The sequence below is a fragment of the Canis lupus genome, chromosome 25 (genome assembly GCF_003254725.2).
Source record: "Canis lupus dingo isolate Sandy chromosome 25, ASM325472v2, whole genome shotgun sequence".
Taxonomy (NCBI): domain Eukaryota; kingdom Metazoa; phylum Chordata; class Mammalia; order Carnivora; family Canidae; genus Canis; species Canis lupus.
Genome location: NC_064267.1, coordinates 7,275,684 through 7,293,699, shown reverse-complemented (window position 1 = coordinate 7,293,699; position 18,016 = coordinate 7,275,684).

Genomic DNA, 18,016 nt, shown 5'->3' with positions numbered 1-18,016 from the left:
GTTCTGGGATCGAGTCCCACATCAGGCTCCTTGCAGGGAGCCTGCCTCTGCCTACGTCTCTGACTCTCTCTGTGTCTCTCATGAATAAATAAATGCAATCTTTTAAAAAGGGGGAAGGGGCTTAAAACATATCCCTCTCCTCATGGCCCCATTCTTGGCCCTGCCTTGTTGAACATTTTAAATTGAAAATTTAAATATAGAATGTAAAATATATATAAAATAGGAAATAATAGTATAACAAGCCTCCATTTATCCAACACCCAGATTCTAGACTTAGCATGACTGTGCTCCACTGGCTTCATCTACCTTTAATTTTCTCTGCTGAAGTATTTTACAGCAAATTTCAGAAAGCACATTACTTTATCCTTATGTAAATTCAGTGGGAATTTCTAAAGATTGAACATTTTCTTTCATAACATAATAACGTTATCACAGCGAAGGTAACAACCATTATTCCTTGGTACCTTCTAATATCTCGATTGTCTCAATGTGGTTATTTATTGCTGGTTTTTTCAAATAGGGATCTAAACAAGGCCCTAACATTGCATTTGGCTATTATGTCTCTTATGTCTTTTTTACTCAAGAGCAGCTCCCCCTGCCACACCTATCCTCTTTTTTGGTCTAATTGCTTGTTGAAGAAACCAGGTTAGTTGTCCTGTGGAATGCCCAGATTCTAGATTTGTCTGTTTTCCTTCTTGTGGTGTCATTTAGCTCATTCATCACATTTCCTGGAACTTTCAGTTAGTTTGATTAGACTCAGGTTTTTTATTTTTGGCAACAATACTTCATAGGTGGGATGGTGTACTTCATATGGTAGCACACAGACACGGCTGCCTGCCTCACTTTTTGGGTTCCTAATGTTGGTACACAGGCTCAGATGGTGATAACCAGTCCTTTCAATATGAAGTTCCCCATTGATAGGATGATGATAGCAGTTTTCCTGGATTAGTCCCAGATAATGACTGTTCTGCTGGTGTCCTGACCAGTTTATTATTTGTTCTTGATTTTTCATTTTTAAACAAGCCCTTGCTGTCAATACTTCTATTAAAATAAGCCAAGATGGATTTGGTAGACCTCTACTTTGTAGTTCTAGCTCCTGCCATACTTTATTTAGAAGTTCATGATATGTGCATGCAGTGAACACAATTTTCACTTTAACAAGTGGTCAGTCCGAGAGGTGACTAGCAATAACCATTTCCTGATGCAATCTAACTAGCAGCTCTCTTTCAAGGACAGCACACAGGGTGTTGATCAAACAAAGTTTGCTTGGATACAATTGGCCAGGGACAGCTAACTCTGTCCTTTTAGAAGAAAGAAGCCTGAAGACAGAGGAGATGTCTGTGCTTCCAGGTACAGAAAAGGACATTGGAGGTGGGACATTTATTCACTGTTGCTGCCCTCAAGGGGCACTTGGTATACTGGACATTGTACAGTTTGATGGCCTGCAAGATGCATGAAGCCACCAGACTGTCAGTCAGTGTGGTCATTGGGAAACATAGGAAATTATGGGACAGGTATACAAAAATGTAGGTGGGAAGAAGAGGTTGAGGTCTCCTTCTAGGGGGCACTCAGGAAGTAGGCTGAATGCTCTTGTATCATCATTTACTCTATGGTTATGTGGCTACAACTACTTATTTGTTTTTGATAAACATTCCTGCTAGCAAAAATCTAAAAAAGGTGGCAGTCTATGTTTAATGGAAAATTAAGCAATAAAATTCTGCTTCTTAAGTAAGTTGATGGTGAATGTATAACTTGCCCTAACATATTTGTCAGTATTCACAGCCCACTCCAGGGCCCATAGTGATATTACTGGCTACGTGAGAACCAGAAGATACAAACCTCATGAAGAAGCATCAGCATCTGCTTCACAAATTAGTAGTTATTTTAAGAAGCCCAGGCAGACCTCAGGGAGGTGATTTAATATGTGCAGCAGCAGAAGTCACTCCTACACATCACTCAGTCAATTATGGCTTTTTGTTTAGATCAAAACACGATTGTTCTAGGTTAATTTTGCTCATTTTTCAATCCCCAATTTTTTGTTTATCTATGGAAAGTGAAGTAATAGCTACTAAGGTCTTCATGCCATTACCAGAAGAATGGTATTTATGGTATTTATTCATATATAAATAGTAAAGACTGATTCATAATAATATTGTAAGAGCCTTCAAATAGAAGTTAATTCCAATAATGTTTGTCTTACCATCTGCTTCATAGAATAAAAATGAAGCTTTTAAGAAGTTCATTCTGTTGAAGGGAACATTATTGTAAATGCTATTATAAATTCAAATATAAGGCTAGCATTAGAGATAAAATTATTTTTATGATGATAATGACAATTATAAATTTTGATGGGGCCAAGTATTTTAAAAACCATGTTTTTACAAAATAAAGAAACCTAAAGAACATAGATATACTTGTGATTGATTGTGATGCACATGTAATTTATAATTCCATCCAACCAAGCTGCAATAGTTTACTAATCAAAACAGAAGCTGTAATTGTCAATATTTACAAATATTTGCATATTATCATAGTTGTTATAATTGAGTGACAAAATTTTTGTGATGAAATATTTATTTATCAAAACATAATGAATTTGATGAATACAAAAAAATATTGTAGGTGGTAGAGCATGCTTCCTCTTTTTGCTGCCAACTTATAGTTTAGGTATGCACATGCCTTTGAGGAATGATTTTTGTAAATCGATGTATGGCATTGAACTTTCTATAAATATTCTGATGGATTTTGGTTATATTTTGTTCAAAATCAGTTGGGCTTTTTAAAATTAGTATATTGAAAGGATGAAACCCCAAAAACTTCAGATTTGAAGCTTTTGGTGAATTTTAATGATTGAGAAAAGAGCTTGTGAAGATCAAGGCATTAAAAATTATCCCTATAAAAAGCAAGAGAAAAGCAGAACAAATTAAACAATATTAGAACAAACTATATTTAAATTTTAGTTTTGAATTATTATAATTGCACCTTGGAATACATTAAATTGTGGGAAGAATTTCTTGATGAAACTTTAATTAAAAACTTCTATTCTGTATTGGAATGAAATAAATTCAGAAGGTCTCTGATGTTGCAGCACCTTCATTTGGTGAAGCCTTGAAAACAATAATAGAGACAATGCATTTAGTGAGTTTTGTCTTATAGAAATATTTATTTTAAAATAGAGGTAAAAGCCAATTCTTTCATTTTTATTTTTAATATTTTTTAGATTTTAAATTCAGGTTAGTTAATATATGGTGTATTACTAGTTTCAGGGGTAGAATTTAATGATTCATCAGTTGCATAAAAGGCAATCTTTTAAAAAATATTTGGGCTAGGGACGCCTGGGTGGCCCAGCGGTTTGGCGCCTGCCTACGGCTCAGGGCTGGTCCTGGAGACCCGGGATTGGGTCCCGCATCCAGCTCCCTGCATGGAGCCTGCTTGTGTCTCCCTCTGCCTCTGCCCATGTCTCTGCCTCTCTCTGTGTGTCTCATGAATAAATAAATAAAATCTTTAAAAAAATATTTGGGCTATAATATTTACACATTTCAAGATAAAGAACATTGGAGAATGAATGAAGTGCTCTGCATGTCTAAAACTGGGGTGCTTAGCAGAACTGCTGAGCAAGAGGTGGCAAATCCAAGCCCTTAATCTCTGTCTCTTCCGGCAGCCCGGGTGGCTCAGCGGTTTAGCGCCTCTTTCAGCCCAGGGCTTGATCCTGGAGACCTGGACTCCAGTCCGACATCAGGCTCCCTGCATGGAGCCTGCTTCTCTCTCTGCCTGTGTCTCTGCCTGTGTGTGTGTGTGTGTGTGTGTGTGTGTGTGTGTGTGTCTCATGAATAAATAAATAAAATCTTTTAGAAAAAAATCTTTGTCTTTTCATGTGAGGACACATGTTATCCCTCCATGGCACTGACTGGTTACTCCAGCAATGATGCCATATTGGTGGCTCAGTGTTGGCCTCTGTTTTGGGCAGGTTGGGCACTTGGGGGTTGTGGTAGCCAGGTAAGACTTGTTGAAAGGAACACTGTGGTATGCAGCCTCTATGTAGCAAGCCCTGGGCTGCTGACTGACATGCAGAGAATGGGCTATCCTTTCCACCTGATTAATGAGAACCTCCTCTGCCATGGATGTCTCTGGCAGACATGTGCATGGGCCATAAACATCTTTATGCTTTATAATAGCTCTGAAAGATCCACCCACACATCTCTACCCCAGACTTGTCACCAATTCTCCAGGTCTCTGAGCAAGCAGCCAAACCATTAGCCATTGCTTATGAATCATTATAGATTTGTTTCCCAGGCCATTTCTCCTTTTGTGGGAAGTGGATGACCAGATGTACCACTTGAAGTTCTGCCCCCCAGGATAATTTCTTTCATCCCAGCCTTTCAGGATCATCCTTGAGTGTATGTATCCACTTCTGCCTGGTTCCAGCCTTATCATGCTGATTCATCTGCAGACAAGGTCTATATTTACCTTGTCTTCTTCCAATAACTGGACATAAAAAACTCAGAGGCCATAGGACTAGGTTAAGGGGGAGGTGGTAAAGCAATAGGAACAGGAGCCGTGGGAACCAGAGCCAGCTATTGGTACAGTTTTCCTGAACTTTCCAGACCTGCTTGGTCTTGCCCTCATATATACTGCTTCGAATTTATAATAGAATGTTGGTGTGCATGTCCAATATGGTAGTTTGGTAGATTTAATTCATGAGGGATACTCAATACATGATGGACAGTTGTGTTGCACGGTCAACTTGGTATCCCTTGGTGAGGTATAAAGTCTCTACCAGGGGCCATGAACCAACTTTTAAGAATGGAGAATAGTTGTCAGCAGAGGAGGGCTTTGGAGTTTGCCAGTCATGCTGACAGGCCCCACTAACAGTTTCATACCTTTGGGTCTGGGGATAATGAGAGTTAAGTGGCAGAGCAGCTTGCACAGCAGTCTGAACATGCTGAAGGACTCTGTTTTGTTTTCTGCCTAACTCAAAACTTGCAGCCTCTGGGTTCCTTGGTAAATGAACTACAGCAGCACATACCGTATAATGGTATCTATTGCTTCCAAACCAAAAGAGGGCCACCAAATTTTGTTTCTTTCTTTGTGGTACATGGTGCAAGGGGCAGTGACTTGGTTCTTACTTGAGAGGGAAATCCCCACACACTCCATTCTACTCCACTGAACTGCTGGAAACTTCAATAATGCAGGCCTGCATAATCTTACATGAGGACTGTCTCCAACCCCTGACATGTGGATATCTTACTTAGACATGGAAGGTGCTTGATGTGACCTGCTCACAAGACCAATTCATAAACTTTCATCAGTGTAAAGGACCAGTATGATGTTTTATGAGTTACTGAGATGATCATAGCCTCTCTAAACTACACACACATGATAGATAGATGATAGATAGATAGATAGATAGATAGATAGATGATAATAAATAGATAGATGATATATAGATAGAGTCCTGGTAATAAGGGGTGGGGTAAAGGTAAGTATTGGCCCTGCCAACAAAGTTATAAAATAGAACTATAGCTGTACTTGTCTTTACCTCATCTGATTAAGTTTGCCATATTGTATAGTAATTCTTCATGACCCATCTGACCTTTGCTGTAGCCAGAAGTGTGAGTACTTAGGGATGTAACAGGAATCACCACTCCTTTGTCTCTCATATCTTTGCTGGTAGCACTAGGTCTTTACTGTCCTCTGGAGATGTTTTGCATCTGCTTTACTCTCTTGACTAAGAGTGAGTTTTGGGAAGGAGAGGATAGTTCCTGGGGTTTCCACTTGGCTCTTCCTACCAAAACAATCTTCACTTCACCGATTAGGAAGATGGTGGACAACTTTTGCTAGTTGCTCTGTGTGCCTATTTCCACTATACAGTACATCTGAAACTAGGGATGGAGCTACCAAATGGGCCTACAGTTCTATTGGGTAGACACAACCCCTTCTAACTCCGACCTCCATAAGACCTTACTCTAACTGGTGGCCCACAGTGGAGTTTTGGGTTCTGTGCAGTCAGTGGATGCATGACTGGGAAATCTGAATGAGGCTTATGGATTGTACCAGTACCAGTGTCTTGACTTTGTTATTGTGCTGAAGTTGTATAAGATGTTAACAACGGGCAAAGGTGGCGGGGGGGGGGGGGGGCTGTTTGGATCTTCCCTGTACTATTTCCCTGTAACTCCTGTGAATCTACAATTATTTCAAAACAACAACAACAACAAAAAACCTTTTTCAAAACAAAAATCTTGAAATATGGTTGTAAAAACTGCTTCTTTTAGTTGGCTGTTGAGACGATCAGAGAAAAATTTCATCTAGTACAATGTAGGTTTCTTTTAAAAGATTTTATTTATTTATTCATGAGAGACACACAGAGAGAGGCAGAGACATAGGCAGAAGGAGAGGCAGGCTCCCTGCAGAGAGCCTGATGTGGGACTTGATCCCAGGACTCCGGGATCATGATCTGAGCCAAAGGCAGACACTCAACCACTGAGCCACCCTGACGTCCCTGTACAGGGTATGTTTTTAATCCATTATATCCACACAAAGGCAAACATATATACACATGCATTTATGACATTCCTAGTCTCTTGCCCATGAGACAGGGACTTGGATCAACTAAAGTTGATCTTTTTGTCATTTCATGATTCATTATAGTGATTTTCTGGTTGGTTTTATGGATCATTGTAAAACCAGTTTTGAATGAAATATGTATCCTTACTTTTTCCATCTTAATTTTTAAGAATGTGTATATCCTTCAGTTGCTAAGTAACATGCCTATAATGTGTTATCACAGTGGTTCCATCTGAATAATTTCTGTAATCACTTAGGAGATTGCTTTAATAGTATATCATCCTAAATGGTAAGAAATGACTAATTCTAGGCTGTTTGGAGAAAACTGACTGAAGTATTTCCTCAAAGGCAGGAGGTTCATCAGCCAAGGAACAGGAGACGGAGCACATGATATATACCTCACTCACAGCAGTTCTCCTTCACAAGTTTATCACTGTCTTTAGTGCCTCCAGATGGAACACACACTCACCAGGAACTTTTTAAAGTCCCCAAAAGCCAAAGGATCCAGAAGGGGAGATTTTTTAAAAAGGAGTATTTTGCTCTAGTGAATTGAAAAGTTGCATTTATTACAGCCATAAATGAAGCATGAGACAGAAGTAAGGCTGCATTGTTCTAGTTCTATCAGTGCAGAAACACAAGCAGAGCAGGAATATGGAAATACCACGACTATCCTAGTTGAAAGGAACACCTGACCAGACATGGAGCAGTGTGGCTGCGGGAGACCCTCTGTGATGTCATCTTCTTCTGCTATTTTTACACCAGGGTCTTGGGACAGGCAGCCAGGGCTCAGAAATATGCTCATTTGAGCTGGGGACCAACAGGATGGAGGCTGTGACTCTGAACCCCAAAACATGGGCCAGGCTTGTGTAGTTCCCATGGGCAGACTCTACCCCAGTCCTGACTATCATATAGAAGCCATTGTCCGGGGTGGTGTGTATAAGCAGCAAAGCACACATCCACGTCTCTTGTACCCTGAAGAAACTGTGTCCCTTAACATTTCCTTCCTTTCTGTTGACTGATTTCCTTCCTCTATCACCAGACTTTTAGAAAGGTTGGCACTGCTTCCACTGTCTACACTTTCTGGCCCTGCATTTTCTCTTCATCTCACTGCAGTCTGGATCCTTGCTCTCCTCCCCAAGTAATCACTAAACTGTTCTCCTAAGGTCAATTGTGACATCCTGAATGCCTGATCCCTGTCCAATTTTCAGCCCTCCACCTGAAGGACATCCCTGCTGTGTTCCACATGGGACACTGTCCCCTCCTTGCAGCTTGTTTCTCCAAGGGTCTTGGCCGCCTGGGTGTGTCTCTCAGTCCCACCTCCTAATTCTCCTGTTCTTCCCCCATTTCTTCTTGATTCGCTTGGCTGACCCTCTTCTTTCTGTCCTGTAATTGTTGGTGACGTAGAGGATTATTATTTTAGCTCTTCCTTCTTTTACCTCTGTCCTGCTATCCTTCCCCCTTTCCCCAAATCCAGAACCACCTTACCCACCCTACTTGGTGCTGGGCACTGTTTGTGCTGGAAATACAGAGATGAATAAGATCCAATCCCTGACTTCATTGCACACACTAGAGTCTAGAGTGAACGTTAGTGTACCATGGCATACATTTGGACAAGGAGTGGTGGGGGGAAATCAATTCTACTTGATGGGAAGGGAGTACAACACACTGGAAGTGTGTGTGTGTGTATGTGTGTGTGATGTTACGTGCATGTGTGCCCAGAAGACTTGTGCAGTTGAGGAGCTGTTCCACTCTAAGAAGGGGAACTTATCTTATTCAGGCAGTGCTACAAATGTAAGTTACCAGAAGACTAACTAGTTGGGGGAAGCTGGCTTTGCCCAGATTTGCAGATGAGTCACTAATTCTTCATATTCCCCCTTTGAATTCTATACTCAGGATATCAAATTATTTTTGTGTCTCTGAGGGTGATTTTAAAAAATATTTAACAAAGTCATCAACACAGATCAATCAGAATGAGTGATTGAACATGATTCTAGAGATGCCCTTCTATGCCATAAGGTGAATCCATTAGGTCCTTGAGATCATAGGGAAGTGTGTGTATGTATGTGCGCACATGTGTGTGTGTGTATGTGGGCACGTGTACGGCATCCTGAAGGAGAGGCTAGGCAGCTAGGGCAGAAAGGAAGGGATTTTGGGGGTCTTAGGACAGAGCAATTTTCCATCTATATGAAGGTATTTCAATATATCAGCATCCTATATGGCCGTACAGAGGCAATCTTGCCTTCCTCCTGCGACTGCAGATTCTCTGAGAACAGATTACACAATCTTATTTTCAAGGTCAGCCCATTAGCATTTCCCCTTTGCCATGTAAGCCACATAGTCACAAGTTCTGGGATAAGATGTGGACATTTTGGGAGGCATGCATTATTTTGCCTACTATAATGCACCTATGAGACAAAAGAGAAAACAAAACCCACAAGTCTCCTGACATCGTGTGAATGCTGGTTAAAGCCTGGGATACATTTCCTGTGAAATATGGTAAAGTGTCGTATGCAAGCAACACACATCAGCAGTAAATATTATCTACTTGGAAAGTTCCCTTACATGACTCAAAAGGAATCTGGTAGACGCTAACCCTGATGATCAAAACATGAAAAAGTTTGAATAAAGTTGTTCTATAAATAAGAGATTAGAAAGAGCAGGGTTTTTTTTAAAGTATGTATTTAAGTAATACATTAAATATTTTAAACAGCCATTTGACTATTTCTGCTATATCCTTAAGGGTTATGTGTTTGAATTGGCCTGAACACTTTTTAAAGATATTTTTGTTGGAAAATAGGATCCTCTAATATTGTGGTCACCTTATATTTGGGAGTGTATAAACATTTCTTTTTTTAAAGATTTTATTTATTCATTCATGAGAGACAGAGAGAGAGGCAGAGACACAGGCAGAGCAAGAGGCAAGCTCTCCGTGGGGAGCCTTATGTGGGACTCAATCCCAGCACCCCAGGATCACTCCCTGAGAGAAGGCAGACGCTCAACCACTGAGCCACCCAGGTGTCCCAGACATTTCTTTATTAAAAATTTAATATATAGTCAAAATAAAAATCCAAATGGTTAGGAGAGTAGATGGTAAAAAAAAATGAGTGTGTGTGTGTGTGTGTGTGTATGTGTCCTGATCCACCCCAGTACTACCCTCCAGAACTACTATTAATAGTTACTTGTGTATCTTTCCAGAAATGTTCTGCCTATAGGCCTATAGAATCTAGCTCCTGTTTACTTTTTGTATTAGTCTTCCCTTGCTTTCTGCTCTAGCCACTCTGCCTGCTTTTTGTTTTTCCAAAACATCTAGATCATTCCTGAAGCCCCAGGATCTTGGCACTTTTCACTTCTCTTCTTGGAATGTCTTCTTTCAGACTCTGCATGACTAGCTCTATCTCATCTTCCAAGGACCAGCTCAAAATTCCTTCCTCAGTGAAGCTTTTCCTACTAGACCCTACTATCATATAATCCTGCTGGTGTTAGTCAGCTTGGGTGACCATAACAAAATTACTACAGACTGGGTGACTTAAATAGCAGGATTTATTTGTCACAGTTCTGGAGCTGGAAGCCCAAGATCAAAGTGCCGGCCAATTTGGTTCCCCAGTGAAGACTCTTTCCTGTCTTGTAGACCTCACTGTATCCTCACCTGGCCTGCGGCGGGAGTGAGGTGGTGGTGGAGGTGGTTGGGTGGGGAAGGAGGCAAAGTAAAGCAAGCACTCTAGGGTCTCTTCTTATAAGAGCACTATCCCCCTCATGAGGGTTCCACCCTTATGACCTCATTTAAACCTATACTTTTTCAAAGTCCCCGCTTCCAGATACCATCCACTGGGGGTTAGGGCTTCAAAATAAAAATTGAGGGGGGGTACTGGGGTACTCAGTTCAGATCATAGCACTATACTAGTCTTCAGAGAACATAGAATGTTACCAGCTAAAATTAGCATCTAGTGTTTTGCTGTTCATGCGCGAGCCCATCTAAAGAACACAGACCTCACCAGGAGGACCTCATCAGTCTTTGAGTCTCCTCTTTGAGCCTCCATGAGATGTCCTAGAATAGTGCCAGCCCTTAGAAGAAGCTAGTGACAGATTTTACTGATGTATTTTCCAACAAGATTATCTCAGAATCACCTGACTACTTTACACTTTGTCTTGCTTTCTCCACAAAAGAGTAAAAGGAATTATAATAAATATAATTAGGTATTGTGCACTCCTGGTGCTAGAAGCACTCAGGTGCAGCATTGCTTTTCAGAGCTGTGTCAAATGTCATACAGTGAAGTCATTGGCATGGTTGACACTCTGCTTACCTGGCTGACCACCTGAGAAATAAGTGTTGAGGATTTTTTCCTTGGTTGCAAATTCACATGATGATGAAAACGCAGAGGCTCAGAAAGGGTAAGTGACAAACTCACTCAAGGTCTCACAGGGTGTTACAGAAGGAGCTGGGTTTAGAATCCAGGTCTTATCCTGATGGAGAGTTTCTTCAGGATTCATTACCTCTTCTCCTTTTGGTCAAATAGCTGTCAAATAGCCAGCCAGCCTTCACTCAGATACAGTTCCAGGCAACTGGCATCAGAGGCCACCCCTTGCCACCAAAAGGAAGTGGTACAGAAAAAAAGGTTCCAGATGGATCCCTGGGGTATATGTCCACTCATTGTTGAATTGCTGCTGGGTGGAGGCAGGCCTGAGTTTTGGGCTTGTGATCGGAGCCCAGAGGATCTTATTCCTTTGGGTAGCTGTGAATATGAGGTTCTGGGAAGAAAACCTGAACATAATGAAGAGGAAAGGACTGAATGGAACAGGAATTATCTATCCAGCTGATTGGTTGCGCCCCCCCAGGAATTCAGGAGCTTTCAAGTTGAGATGCCAAGTGACCCATGAGGCCCTCTCTCAGGGTCTGCCTCAGTGAATTTTCACCAGCTCTGTTGAAAACACAGACACACACAACTCACGTATTCATTAGAGAATAAGCTTTTTAAAATTTGCAAGTAGGCAAATGGAGAGCAGGTTGCATTCTGTATTGGTTTGTTTTCAGGAGAGTAAAACCTACAAACCAAGCGTTCTTCTTGGCTGAAATGCACAGTGAGCAAGGAGTGAAGTGTGAATTTAATCCAAAGCTAAGGGAAGACCTCTCAGCCTTGGGACAGCAGCCTGAGTGCCTTAAGACAAACAAGGACCCTGTTTGGAAAAGCCTCCTGAGGCCCTTTGCAGTCAGGTACAGTCACACAAAATTCCTGAGGCCTCTGGCAGGTTCTATTGTGTGGACACCAGAAAAACTGTGGCAGGTTCCAAACCTGGAGTGAACTGAGCATTGAGGTGACCCTGGTCATCCTCACGTTTCCCTACACGTCTGAGGTGGCTGAGCCCCACTGCTGGGCCATAGTAAAGCTCCTGGCTGCTGGGGCCTCTGATGTGAGTCTGATATGATGCCCTGCTTACTACCGATTATATCCCACACCCACCAAGGTGCTTTCACAGACTGGGAGGCCTATGCACAACATTTACTTCTCACTGTTCTGGAGGCTGGGAAGTCCAAATTCACAGAGATGGCAGATTCAGTTCCTGATGAAAGAGCTCACTTCCTGTGTCTGTCTTCTGGCTCTGTCCTCCCATGGTGAAAGGGGTGAGAGAACTCTGTGGGGTCTTTTTATGAAGGCCCTAATCCTATTTCTGAGGGCTTCACCCTCATGACTTCCCAAAGGCCCCACCTCCAAATACTATCACACTGGGGGTTGGGTTTCAACATAGGAAGTTGAGAGGGGACAGACATTGAATCTACTGCAGAAGAGGGTACCGAAGGAAGTGTAAGGGAAGTGAGCGGGTTTAGGGGAGGAGAGCGAATGAGAAGGGGTTTGGCACACAGTGTGGGTTGTTTGATGAGTTGGGTTGCATAATTGGCCCATTCTTCGCTCTCCTTTGGACCCTCACTCTGTGCCAGGTGACGTTGTAGCTACTCCCACTAGTATATTTCATCATCTCTGATTTGGCTGTATGACTAGCTTTGTATAATAGAATGGGACAGAAGTAACAGTGTTGCTGTCCCAAACCTAGACCTTTGGAGGCTCTGCATGACTCTGCTAGTATTCTTGTGCCTCAGCCTTTGTCATGAGAAGAACATTCCTCAATGGTCTGCTGGTCCTAAGGAGGAGAGGCATATGGAGCACGGCCTAAATCAGTCCTGACATCCCAGTGATCCAAAGTTATGTGAGCAAATTCAGCTGAGATCATCAGAACCACTCAGCTGAGCCCGGCTGGGTCAACTGACTTCCAAACACATGAGAAATAATGAGAGGTTGCTGTTTCAAGCCACTGAGTTTTAGAGATTTGTTACACATTAATAGTTAACTGGTATAACTACCTACCAGCCACAATCCCCTTCTGCCTTGTTGTAGAATCCTGGTTTTGTTAATGATGACAATGTACCATGATTGGCATAAGCAAACCCTGTCCCTTCTGTTACTGTTTGCTAGATACTTTCCTTCTCAGACTTCTTTGCAGCTTCTGGTGACCATGTGACCTAGTTCTGGCCAAAGAGACATAAAGGGATATTTTACTTCTGGGAAAGATTTTCCTCTTGATAAAAACAAAGTCCTTTTCTGTGCATCCCTTTTATTCCTCTTTGAGCCCTGGTCTGACTCTATGATGCCTGGAACTGTGGAAGCCATCTTGTCACCATGAGGCCACCTGTTTGAGGATCAGAGGTCCACATACTACAGAGGTCCAAACAGGATGAGAAAACCCTGGGGTTTTTTTGTTGTTGTTTGTTTGTTTTTTGTTTTTTTACTGCATCGTTAAGCTTCAGAACAAATGCTGAGACTGCCTACCTCTGGCCTCTCACTGAGAAAAACAGTGATCGGGATCCCTGGGTGGCGCAGGGGTTTAGCGCCTGCCTTTGGCCCAGGACGTGATCCTAGAGACCCAGGATGGAGTCCCACGTCGGGCTCCCAGTGCATGGAGCCTGCTTCTCCCTCTGCCTATGTCTCTGCCTCTCACTTTCTCTCTGTGTGACTATCATAAATAAATAAAAATTTAAAAAAATAAAATCTTTTTTAAAAAAAGAGAGAAAAACAGTGATCATCTTTATAGTTCAAACCACTGTTAGTCAGGTTTTCTATTATAGGAGCCCAATGCATCATTGAGTGGCAAGGAATACGGTTAGGGTGGAGGAGAGGATTGTGGGTGACAAATGAGGAAGGTATGGGCCATAGTGCTGTGAGAAGAACATTAAAAATTGAAGACCTTTTCCTAATTAGCTGTGTAAACTTGAGTAAGTCACTCACCTCTCCGGGCTGCAATTTCCTCTCCCAAGAGAAGGCATTTAACTACATGATCTCTAAGGTTGTCACAGCTCGAACACAGACTCTGAACATATAGTCAAGTCTCTGGGTACCACAGCTGGGCAAATATTCACAGTGGATTTTGGAGAATTATTAATTACACCCCAAGAAAAGGCTGAGAATAGTTGTTCTATAGCAAATGGTTAGCTCTGGGCTTGAAAATAGTTTCTTCTTCATTTCTGAGTTTGTGTCTAACGTAAGTCTTACCTGCTCTAAGGGACTTTCATCAAATGCTCATTAGATGCCTTGTTTATAAAAAATGATTTGCATGCAAGGAGCAAATGCTTCCTTTTCAGGAGCAGGTGTTGTGGGATGAAGAGAAACATGCTGGCTAATGCCTTGTCATCCAAATTCACAGAAATTTTTGGTATCCTGGGCAGGTTTGACACCATTCTGGGGAGACAGCTAAGGGGCACATCTTCTGAATAAATTAGTCTATTTATTTAGTTTCTGGTTCTGCAGAATAGAGCTTTGGCAGGATTCCAGAGAAGCATCAGCTGGGGAAAAAAAAAAATCACTTTATTTTCTGCTTTAGCCAACAGCATTTTCCTGCCCAGACTCTGCAAAAATGGACTTGCTTAGCTTTGCAGGCTCCTCCAGCTGCCACTGTTTCTCTGTGGCCTTCTGCTTACATATGCCCCCAGCTCAGTCAGGTTTCTTCAGCTCTAATATTTTTCCTCCAGATGATTTTTCTGTAATTCCTCCTTGCTTTTCACCACAGTGATGTACCAAAGCCTTCCTTTTTTCTCCCCCTTGTTTTCTTCCACCTTCTAATATCTTCCTTGCTTACCTTCTCCATTTACTGTTACATCCTGAAAGGCTTTGAATTTTGTGTAGAGATGTCCCTAAAATCTATTAAGAACTCTGGGGGTCATGATTATCTGATATAATCATGTACAAGTATTTTACCAACTACTATTTGCTGTTCACAGAGAATTTTACCGTTATAGTCTTGCTCTATTTTCCTTAGAGTATTCTGTAGCATGATTTATAGCTCTGGAAACAAAATGCTAGACAAAAGTGGAATTTGGGAAGAAGGGTGAATCTGGGGTAAAACTGGGGCAGAACAGTGAAGATTACCTGGGCTTGTGAATGTTACTCATTTATATACACATTTTACAAACCTTTATTGAAGATGACTGAAATTTTAAAGCATGGAGCTAAGGACTATAAGTGGAGACAAATCACTTTATGCATGAATGTGTCCTATATGGAGCTTCCTTACAGGAGAAGCAGGTGGGAATTTTAAAAGAAAACATTTCCCCTTCCAGCAACACATACCTTAGGAGATATCAAGATTAAATGTGTTTTATCATGACTGATTCTACTCAGCTGAAGTGAATCCCAAACCAACCCTCTACTGGACTCAACTAAAGACTCTTTCTTGAACAATGAACAATTAGATCTGTTTCAACCAACCAGGTGTAGATCTGTAGATTAATTTCCAGAGTGCTGTTTTTCAAACTTTAACCCCTCTTTCTGGATTAAACAATCTGATCCTCCGCCTCCTCACTACCACCACCGCCAGCCTTCAGCTAACTAGTCAGTAAATTTCTTCACTCGTGTGTGTGTGTGTGTGTGTGTGTGTGTGTGTGTGTGTGTTTCCTTGGCTGGCAAGTCAACAAACTTGGCTTTGTGGATTTATTTATTTTATAGCTCTGGTAATCTTCATTTTATTTGTTTTCAGAATATAGGCTGTAGGGGAGCCAACTATGTTTAACATCTGGCAGCAGCACATAAGAAATTCTGAACATTAAAAACAACTAAAAGAAAAACAACCAAATCAAACCAAACCAAACAACCAGTAACAGCAGCCGTAACATAATAATAGCAAATCTTACTCGGGAGACGGGGCCCTGCTAAGAAATGAGATCCACACTAACTTCCCAGTTCAGGTCATTTCTCAGTAGGAGCTAGTTTCAACTGGATGAAGCCAATTTCAACAGTGGTCTGATCCAGATCTGAATATGGCTTTCTACGTTTCTGTGGCTTCACTGTTCATTTAACATTGCAAGTTGAGCAAGCTGATAAGGAACGAAGGCCATAATTTTAACAAAACCTACCTGCCTTTTTTACTTTTTAATGATTTACCAGGTACTGCTGTAGAATTTTGTTAGTTTAAGCAGGAATTGTGCATCTTTGACTTTTGTACTGTGATAATCTGGATTTTCTCAGAAGAATCCTTCCAGAACTCGAATTCATTTTGTTTTGTGATTTTCTTAAAGGAAGTTAGGAGAGTTTGACTTCCTAGCAGTGCTTTTTCAGCACACCTTCCAAACTCTGGGAATTACTGGAGCCCTGCGCATCATTCCTCATGGAATAAAACACCCAGCACTTTCCCCATATGTGTACTTTCCTCCTACATCAAGATGCTGTTATGATTTGTTTTTTCCCTTATGGCAGATTACTAATATGCCACATATTTGTGAAGGGAATTTATAGGAAAAAAATAGAAGAATCTTTTGAATGTACTCCTTGTTGTAGCTTTTAAGTATTACAGCTCAATCATGTTTCTGCCTCTGGCTGTCCCAGTATTTTAGAGATTTTTAGTCTGCCCTGTGAAGTCCTAAATTATATGGGACTCAATGTCTTTCTTGCTTATTGGCATCTTTAAGTAAATGTTTATTCAGTGCCCACCACCTAGGACTTCACCTTGGGCATATGCAAAATGGTGTCTGAATATACTCCCTTGGCCTCCAAGAGCTCAAGTTAAGCCATCTTCCTCCCTCCCTCCCACATTTGTTAATGGGCAGAAGAATGAACATAAGGAGAATCCTTTGATAATTTAAGAGGTAAGCCAGAGCAAAGGCCCCAATTAAAAGTGAATGTTTAATGGCTTGTTTCCAGAATGTACAGAGTAGGACAGTGTAAGCCAATAGTGGGAGTCTATCAAAGGAAGGAAGGAAAATATTTCTCTTCCTTCTGTGGAAATATTCCCATAAGACATGGTTTCTTGAAATTATCAGCTATCAATTGCTGTATAATGAATGACCCCAAAACTCAGTGACTTTATTAAAGCAGCAATGATTTATTTTCTCCTGTGATTGTTAGGGTTGGAAATCTGCACAGCTCTGTTGCCTGTCTTACAATGAGAGTTGCAAGAATTTGGGGGTAGAGTGTATAAGACGGCCTCACTCATTGTCAGCGGTCAATGCTGGCTGTTGGCTGAGGCACGTCTATTCTCTTTCACATGACCTCTTATCCTCCAATACACTAGAATGAGCTTTTTCACAGTAGGGTGGTCTCAGGGTCTTAAAGCTTAAGGTCTAGAACTTGTACAATGCTACTTCTGCCACATTCTACTGGTCTAAGTAGGTCCCAAGGACATTCAAATTGGAGGGGTGGAGAAATAAGAGTCCACCTTTTAATGGGATGACCAAAGGGGCATAGATCCCAGCAGATGTGATTCATTGGGAGCCATTATTCTGACAATCTATCACAGAAGAAGTGGGGTCAGAAGAATGGGGATGGGGGCAGGGCTGAGAGGTAGGAGGAAGATAATTTAAGAACTGAAGATGAAGGCTTCCTTCAGAATCTTTGTTCTTGTATTCAATTATGGAATTCTATGTGTCAGAAAATAATTGTCTCTAGTTATTTGTTTCTGGGGATACAGACTTAAGGGGATGTATTAGTGAAAGAAAAATAATGGATGCCTACAATTTTATTAAAGTTTGGCATTTAGAGAATACTATAAAAAATGGAAAAGCAGAAAATATTTCATTGCCAAAGAGATGAGGGGAAACAAGATTTTATCAGGAAATTATATACACATTCCAGATTATACATGCACATTTGAGCATACATATGAGATGCTTTCTGCTGTGAGACAACTTTAATTTTATGGTTGAAGATTTAAAGAGGGTTTTCCATTCCTTAGCCCTGCAATTCAGGCAGTCTGTCACTAAGTGATGGACATATGGCTTTAATTGAGAGCCAAGTGGGTCCTTTTGTTCAAGTCTCTTAGAGTCATAATCTCAAATTTTCTTTAAGTAATAAAAAAAATGATAGTCTGTATTAAAGGAATTGAATCTTAAAGAATAACTGATTCTTTTAAAGTTGAGTTTTAGAAATGATACTCATAGCTCGATTTTGTACCTTTCTCATCAATCTTTAACTTTCTC